This window comes from Aquarana catesbeiana, linkage group LG06, assembly GCF_042186555.1.
Source record: "Aquarana catesbeiana isolate 2022-GZ linkage group LG06, ASM4218655v1, whole genome shotgun sequence".
NCBI classification, from domain to species: domain Eukaryota; kingdom Metazoa; phylum Chordata; class Amphibia; order Anura; family Ranidae; genus Aquarana; species Aquarana catesbeiana.
In genome coordinates, this window is record NC_133329.1 from 309,271,533 (window position 1) to 309,280,481 (window position 8,949).

The following is an 8,949-nucleotide window of genomic DNA, read 5'->3' on the forward strand; positions in this document are numbered from 1 at the left end:
ACAGCATCGTGGTTTTCATAGGTGTGCGCAGCCCATTGCACAGTGAATGAATCGAAAGCACTCTGTGCTAACCGGCTTCCTGTTCATTCACAAACTGAAGCATAGTAAACCGTTTACTATGCTTCGGCTGTGAATGGACACAGTGAGGGAGTGTGTTCACAATGTTCATTTAGAAAAGGAAGGGGCCAGTAAATTACATATCTACTAGCCCCTTCCTCCGCTCTCTAACCTAAAGCATACCCCACAGCAGCCGGGGGGGGACGAGAAAAGCCAGCAGCACTGCAGCGCGGGGGGGGGGAAGCCTGGGTAGTAGGGGAAATTGGCACTGCACGTAGGGCTTGATTTACTAAAGCTGTTGAGTACAAAATCTGGTGCAGCTCTGCATAGAAACCAATCAGCTTCCTGTTTTTTTTTTGCTAAAGCTTAACTAAACAAGCCAGAGTTAGTAGCTGATTGGCTACCATGCACAGCTGCACCAGTTTTTGCACTCTCTGGTTTTAGTAAATCAACCGCATAGTGATTAGGGTGTGCCCAGGCACTCCTGGCACACCCCCTGCGCACACCTATGGTGGTTGTCACCAGAGCACCTTGGGGAACTTCTCCGTTACTTGTGCTTACTGCATCTGCCTTTCAGCTGCTTCCTGTGCCAGGTGCTGCCCGCCTCTGTGCATCACTCTCTCTCTCTCTCTCTTTGAGTCCTACATACTGCTGTGAGCATTGCCGCTTGTTTCCTACTGTTGTAAAGACTCCTTTACTGTATCTGGAGTAGTTTCAAAATATAACTTTTCATAACAAACCACTGTGTGTGTCGTGCCTTCCCTCTTGGTACCTAACATCGGGCCTTTCCCTCCACCCCACAGCCTAAAAATCTACGGACTCCCTGTCTCCCCTATTGTTCGCCCTTGCAATGGAACCCCAAGCAATCATGACTAGATCAAGGCCAGACATGCAGGGCTTCTGGCGCCAGCTAGAAGAGGACAGAATAGTATTGTTCGCAGATGACGTCCTGTTTTTTCTTGGGGACGTTGAAACCTCTCTAAACCCAGTGATACAAATGGAGGGTGAGTTTGGGCGCTTCTCTGGCCTGGTCATCGGCTGTGTCACCGATCGACTCACTTGGTGACCAGATACTACCGGGAATTTCTCACCTGAAAGTGGTGGCCAAGTTGAAATACCTGGGTGTTTGGATTACGAGTGATATAGACCAGTATGCTAATAATAACTTGGCCCCATTGTTATTGAAACTAAAACAAAAGGGAGACATCTGGTGCCGTTTCCCCCTATCTGTTGCAGGGCATTGTAATCTAATAAAGATGATATGGCTACCACAGATATTGTATACGCTTCACAATTCTCCAATCTGGATAGGCCAAAAGTGGTTTATGAAAATAGAATCCCTTTTTAGGGAATTAATTTGGAAAACGGGCCAATCTAGGATTAGTTTGCAAACGTTGCATTTACCGATCAAAGATGGTGGTATGGCGATTCCACACCCGAGACTATATTTTTTGTCACCTCAGATGCAACATCTAGTGGGCTGTGGAACCATAGGTGGCGGGAATCCTAATAATAGAATGATGATAAAGGGGGTCCCACACAATACACTAGTGGAGGCACTAGAGGCAGATTCCTTTACTTATAGATGCCCATTGATAAAATTAGTTAGTAAAATGTGGCAAGTAACTGTCAGAGAACCATCACAAATGCTCATTCCCGTGCGCCAGCCAGACGTGCGGTAAGAACGAGTGGGCCCCGGAATAGGCACGCACGTTAACGCAACCATACGAACGAGTGCACATCAGCGAGTGCACGTTCGCACTCCAACAAGTCACGACGCGGGGCGCCCTATTTAAATGATCAGCATACTAGTATCAGTGCTGGATTGTCTCAGCTTGTTCCTGTACCCTTGCTGTTGCCTTGTTGGATTTACCTTTGATCTTGAACCTCTGCCTTCCGCGACTACCCTCTCGGATTATCCCTGCATCTCTGCCTGCCTCTGATTCCTGTACCGAACCGGGCTTGAACTTCTGACTACGGCTCTGTCTTTCGATCCTGTACCTCGCTGCCAGCTTATTGCCAACCTACGCCAGTCCCTGACTACGAATCTGCCTGCCGATTGTGTACCTCGCTGCCAGCACGTTGCCAACTCCTACCTGTCCTTGACCCTGCAAGTACCCTTGCTGGACTGTTCCTGAACCTATCCGGTGATCAGCATCCCACCTCTTTCACGAAGATCTCTGTGTTCCTGATCCTGCCAGCAGGCACCTGCACCCTTCCGCTGCCCTAGCAGCTCTGTCTCAACCTCTAGGGGTGCTAGGACCGGGACCGTGCAAGAGGTCACCCTCATCATTTCGGACTCCGCTGTAAGGTACGTGACAGTACAATCCAGCCATATGGAGTCTGAAAGGGGGGCCTCAGCTATGGATGCTCTGTGTCAACAAATTGCAAACCTCACTCAAGCAGTCCAGGGCCTGCAAGATGGCTACCAGCGACTCGAACAACGAGTGGAGTCTCTCTCTCCAAGCACCTCAGCACATCGGACAGCCGCAGTACCTGCATCATCAGTTTCAGCTTCTACACCCACAGTAGTGGTGTCACCCCCAGAACCATGAGTTCCTGCTCCAGATTTATGGGAGATTGCAGCAAATTCCGTGCTTTCAGGAATGCCTGACATTTGTATTTTCTGCTACAGCCCCGCACCTTCTCTTTGGAAAGTACCAAGGTGGGGTTCAGCATTTCATTACTGCAGGGAGAACCCCAGATCTGAGCTCATCACCTATTGGAGCAAGCCAGTCCCTTGCTGGGTATTATGGACTCTTTTTTGGATGAGATGGCTAAACTTTATGATGATCCTTAGTGTACCTCCACAGCCGAGGCCAGCCTCCACACCCTCCAGCAGGGTCGTAGACCCGTGGAGGACTATGTTACAGACTTTAAACGGTGGAGTTCCGACACGCAATAGAATGACACCACTCTCCGTTTTCAGTTCCGCTTAGGAATTAAAGATGAACTAGCTCGTGTGAGGATCCCCGATTCCCTCGAAGAACTGATCCAACTGTCCATTCAGATTGATCGCCGGCTGAGGGAACAAAGATCTGAAAGGACCAGCCAGTACCGGCCCATGTGGATGCTACCCAGGGTACCCAGCCACCTACCTACCTCTGCACCCCCACTATCTGCTCCTACCACTGAAGCTCCAGAGCCAATGCAGTTAGGCCTGCTTCGTGCACCCTTGACACCAGAAGAAAAGCAGTGCCGTCGTATGAATAATCTCTGCCTCTACTGCGGAGGAGCCGGTCATTACGCCAACATGTGTCCCAACAAGACTCGTAAGTGTGACTCTCCTCCTCTCGATCATTATGCATTAACTCCAGCAAGAACGACTCACATTGCTGTTCCCGTCTCCCTACAGCTTCCATAAGGGGCTTCAGGTCCAGGCCATAATTGATTCAGGTGCCTGCAGCTGCTTCATCGACCGTGCCTTTGTCCTGCAACACAACATTCCTCTACGATCTAAGCAACATAAGCTGTCTATACGATTAGCTGATGGGTCCAGCATCAAATCTGGGCCCATCGTCCAAGAAACCCAACCCTTGCCCGCTGACATCTCACCTAACCACCAAGAACTGTTGTGCCTGGACGTTATATCTTCACCACTTTTTCTGATTATTCTAGGAATGCCATGGTTGCAAGCACACAACCCACAGATAGACTGGACAACCGGCAAGGTAGTTTTTCAGTCCTCCTACTGCCTCCGCAACTGTCTCCAGATCCTCCACCATTCAGCTCCAGTTATTGGTTGTCTGAAACCAGTATCCGAATCCCAAGACCTTGTTCCATCCGTGTACCATGATTTCCTGGATGTTTTCGATAAGCAGAAAGCAGACACTCTTCCTCCCCACCGGGCCTACGATTGCCCGATTAAACTTTTACCAGGGGCAGAAATCCCATTTGGTAGGATCTTTCCCCTTTCAGAGCCTGAACTCGTGGTCTTAAAAGATTATGTCAATGAGAACCTCAAGAAGGGGTTCATCCGACACTCTACTTCACCAGCCGGGGCAGGAATATTTTTTGTTGGAAAAAAAAGACCACTCACTCCGTCCATGTGTGGATTACAGGGTATTAAACCGGATTACCGTTAAAAATCGCTATCCTCTGCCCCTGATTCCAGAACTGCTCCAGAGACTCCGCTCTGCAAGGATATTTACCAAGTTGGATTTACGAGGTGCTTACAATTTGATCAGAATCAGGAAGAGAGATGAGTGGAAAATGGCCATCCGGACTCGTTTTGGCCACTTTGAATACCTCGTTATGCCCTTCGGGTTATGCAATGCTCCGGCAACCTTCCAGCATTTTGTAAATAATATCTTCAGAGACTTCCTAGACCTATTCATGATCGCTTACTTAGATGACATTCTAATTTTTTGTCTCTCTAGAATTACATCGTGTCCATGTGAAACAAGTCCTTCTGAGGTTAAGACAAAATGGACTCTATGCCAAGGCCAAAAAATGTGAATTCGAACGGCAGACCATTCACTTCCTCGGACTGGTAATCTCTACAGGAGGTATGGCAATGGATCCCCAAAAAGTCGCAGCTATAATGTCCTGGCCACCTCCCATTGATAAGAAAGGGGTACAACGGTTCATCGGTTTCTCCAATTTCTACAGGAAATTTATAAAAAACTTCTCTGGTATCATCATGCCCATCACTCAGCTCACCAGGAAACAGAACCGTTTTCAATGGACGGAGGCAGCTCAAGCTGCTTTTGACAAGTTAAAGGGACTTTTTACCTCGGCCCCGTTACTAAAGCACCCTGACCCCGCTCTTCCATACATCCTGGAAGTGGATGCCTCAGAGAGCGCTGTAGGGGCCATCTTGTCCCAGCACCAAGGACCCAAGACTCTAATGCACCCTGTGGCCTTTTTCTCGAAGAAGTTAGGGCCTTCAGAAAGGAACTATGATGTGGGGGACCGAGAACTGTTGGAAATTAAATCGGCTCTGGAGGAGTGGCGGTACCTCTTGGAGGGAGCAACACACCCAATACTGATCTTCACGGATCACAAAAATCTAGAATATCTCAGGACCGCCAAATGCCTCAGACCCAGACAAGCAAGACGGGCTCTTTTTTTTCCGCTCTTCAGTTTCCACATAACCTACCGGCCCGGCTCCAAGAATGTGAAACCTGACGCGTTATTGCGTATGTTCACGGAAGTTGAAGTTCCACCCCAAACAGATACCATCTTACAGGCTGGAAATTTTCTGCTTACACAAACCGACTTAATGTCATAGATCCGTCAAGCATCCAGGGGAATCTCTCTGCCCCCAGATACGGACCTTCAGGAAAATTAGGGCTCTATTGGCAGGGTAATAAAGTTTTCATACCACAGAATCTACGTGCTACCATCCTACAAGTGTGTCATGACTACCCGTTGGCGGGCCATTTCGGGGGATATAAGACCATGGATTTGATCCGGAGACATTTTTGGTGGCCTAGCTTAGCAAAGGATTGCAGGAAATATGTTGGTTCTTGCTCAATCTGTCTCAGAAACAAGAACAGTAAAAGCAAATCATGGGGATTATTAAGACCACTACCCATTCCTGAAAGACCCTGGGATTAAATCGAGATGGATTTTATTGTAGAGCTCCCTCCATTGGAAGGGTTTTCATCTATCTTTGTAGTGGTAGATCGCCTCTCCAGGATGTCACATTTTATCCCTATGAAAGGGACCCCATCAGCAACTGAAATTGCTAAAGTTTTCATTAAAGAGGTTGTTAGACTGCACGGAATCCCTAGTGACATTGTCTCAGATCGAGGAGTACAGTTTACTTCAAGCTTTTGGAAAGCACTGTGCGAAGCGCTGGGCATCAAACTCAATTTCTCTTCGGCTTACCATCCCCAGTCCAACGGACAGACTGAGCGTACCAACCAAATGCTAGAGCAATACCTGCGCTGCTTCACCTCCTTTTCCCAACAAGATTGGGCCTCACTACTGCCATTGGTGGAATTCGCATTTAATAACTCTGCCCATGCAGCCACCAACCAATCTCCCTTCTTCTCAAACTATGGGTTTCATCCCTCTTTTTTGCCAACGTTGATTCCGGACTCTCCTTTGCCAGCAGTTCAGGACAGATTGAATTTCCTTGCTACCAATAACCAGGTGCTGAGAGAGACCATTGCCAAGGCACAAGAAGTTAACAAGAGGTTCTTTGACAGGAAGAAGAGAGGAGAACTGGATTTGAAGGTTGGTGATCGTGTGTGGCTTTCGACATTAAATCTGAAACTTGCCTGTCCATCCAGGAAATTGGGACCTAAATATCTAGGACCTTTTCCGGTCAAAAGAAGAATTAACCCAGTGGCTTATGAGCTTGAACTTCCTGACTCATTTAATATCCACCCTGTGTTTCGTACCTCCTTGTTGAAGCCTAATGTGGTTAATCCCTTTCTAGGTCGTGAAATGGGGCCCCCAGAGGCCATAATGGTGGATGGAGAAGAGGAGTTCGAAATCGAGACCATTGTAGATTGCAGGAGAAGGCAGGGACAGAATCAATATCTAATTAAATGGAAAGGTTTTGGTCCAGAAGAAAATTCCTGGGAACCAGAAGCAAACTTCCACGCCCCAAGACTTATACAAGCTTTTCATCCCTTTCATCCGGAAAGGAGGGCCCAGATGGGCACCGGAGGCTGCCCATAAGGAGGGGGCAATGTCAGAGAACCATCACAAATGCTCGTTCCCCTGCGCCAGCCAAACGTACGGTAAGAACGAGCGAGCCTCAGACTAGGCACGCACGTTAACGCAACCATACGAACGAGTGCACGTCAGCGTGTGCACGTTCGCACGCCAACGAGTCACGGCGCGAGGCGCACTATTTAAATGATCAGCATACTAGTATCAGTGCTGGATTGTCTCAGCTAGTTCCTGTACCCTTGCTGTTGCCTTGTTGGATTTACCTTTGATCTTGAACCTCTGCCTTCCTCGACTACCCTCTCGGATTATCCCTGCATCTCTGCCTGCCTCTGATTCCTGTACCGAACCCGGCTTGAACTTCTGGCTACGGCTCTGTCTTCCGATCCTGTACCTCGCTGCCAACTTGTTGCCAACCTCCGCCACTCCCTGACTACGAATCTGCCTGCCGATTGTGTACCTCGCTGCCAGCACGTTGCCAACTCCTGCCTGTCCTTGACCCTGCAAGTACCCTTGCTGGACTTTTCCTGAACCTATCCGGTGATCAGCATCCCACCTCCTTCACGAAGATTTCGGTGTTCCTGATCCTGCCAGCAGGCACCTGCACCCTTCCGCTGCCCTAGCAGCCCTGTCTCAACCTCCAGGTGTGCTAGGACCGGGACCGTGCAAGAGGCCACCCTCATCATTTCGGACTCTGCTGTAAGGTACGTGACAGTAACAAAGGCACTAATGGGGTAGAATGGGCTAACAGAATATACCCCATTATGGCATAACAAAAACCTGGCTGAAATAAGGGATATAGAGAGACCCTGGGAATGGGAAAGGCAAGGTATTAATCGCCTGATTCATTTATACAAGGGCAACCTTATGAAGTCTTTTTTAGATCTAAGACGGGAATTTAACATATCAAACAAGTACTCCAGAAAATCATCAAATCAACCTCTACTAAAGGTCTAATTTCCGAGATGTATACTAGTCTGGGGGAGAGAATTATAAGCGGAGTGGGTCCTCTTAAGAGTAGAGAGGGGTGGGAGAGAGATGTGGGGACAATAACTATAGCACAATGGGATAAGATCTTAGAACAAGGAACCCTGGTTTCGATCTCCCCTTCGCAGAAGCTTTCCCATCTGTTTCTAATCCATAGAGTCTACTACACCCTCCAAAAAATGTTTAAACTTGGCTGGAGACAAAATGATGAGTGCCCCAGGTGTAAGGCGACAGGAGACCTTATCCATATGGTATGGAAGTGTCCAAAGCTCTTTAGATACTGGGGGAGATCTACTTACTAAGATAAATAAAATCTTTAGGAGCCTACTAGAACCTGAAGCCAAGACATGCCTATTAGGGTGTTTGGAGGAAGATAAAGTCCTGGCCGGTACTACCGAAGTAGTGTTGAGATGTCTGTTCCAAGCGAGAAAATTAATTGCACAGAAATGGCAGGCTCAGACCCCCCCGACGGTGGAGAGTTGGATTGAAACTATAAATTCTATGGTTTGGAGTGAGAGAGTGCTGTATATTAGACAGGACAACCTCAGAAAGTTTGAGAAAATGTGGAGACCTTGGCTGCAGGAGATGGGATGCCCCGTATGAGGGGATGGCGGCGAGATGAGGAGAATTTTCTCCCGCCTGCCGTCAGGGCCCCGTCTCCGCCTTTTCTCTCTTTTCTCTCTATCCTATGGTCTCTTCTCTTATCTGCCAATGATGAGGATTTCCTCTTCCTCTTCGGTTATAGAGATAGATAACAGACATGATGACAGGCATAGATAATGTTTGAGCGATGTGTGGTAGGGGGGTGGGATTAGGTTGGGTTGGAGGGAGGGTGAGGGGATATAGAACAATAATAATGTTTTTGCAATTTGCAATATTATATGATAACTCTTGACGCTGTATGTTTTTAACTTTTGCAATATGAAAAATAATAACAAGAATGAATTTAAAAAAAACAAAGGATGGGAAAAGAAAAAAAAATGTTGATATGTATAAAAGGGTTAATGAATGTTTCTGTACATGTTCAATGAGGATATTTACCAGCACACCATGGATCGACAGGTAGCATCCAAACACTTTATTTTATTGAAGCATGATCATATCACAGAACAGGTAGTGCTAAAGCTCTAGAAGATTTGGGTGCTGTAGCAACCACCAGCTGGAAACTGTATCAGAAAGTCACAATGAGGCACGTGTGCGATGGGAATATGGAGTATTATCTGTACATGATCACAAGTAACATATACAATGATGAGCCATTGGTTAAGCATTGCTTAG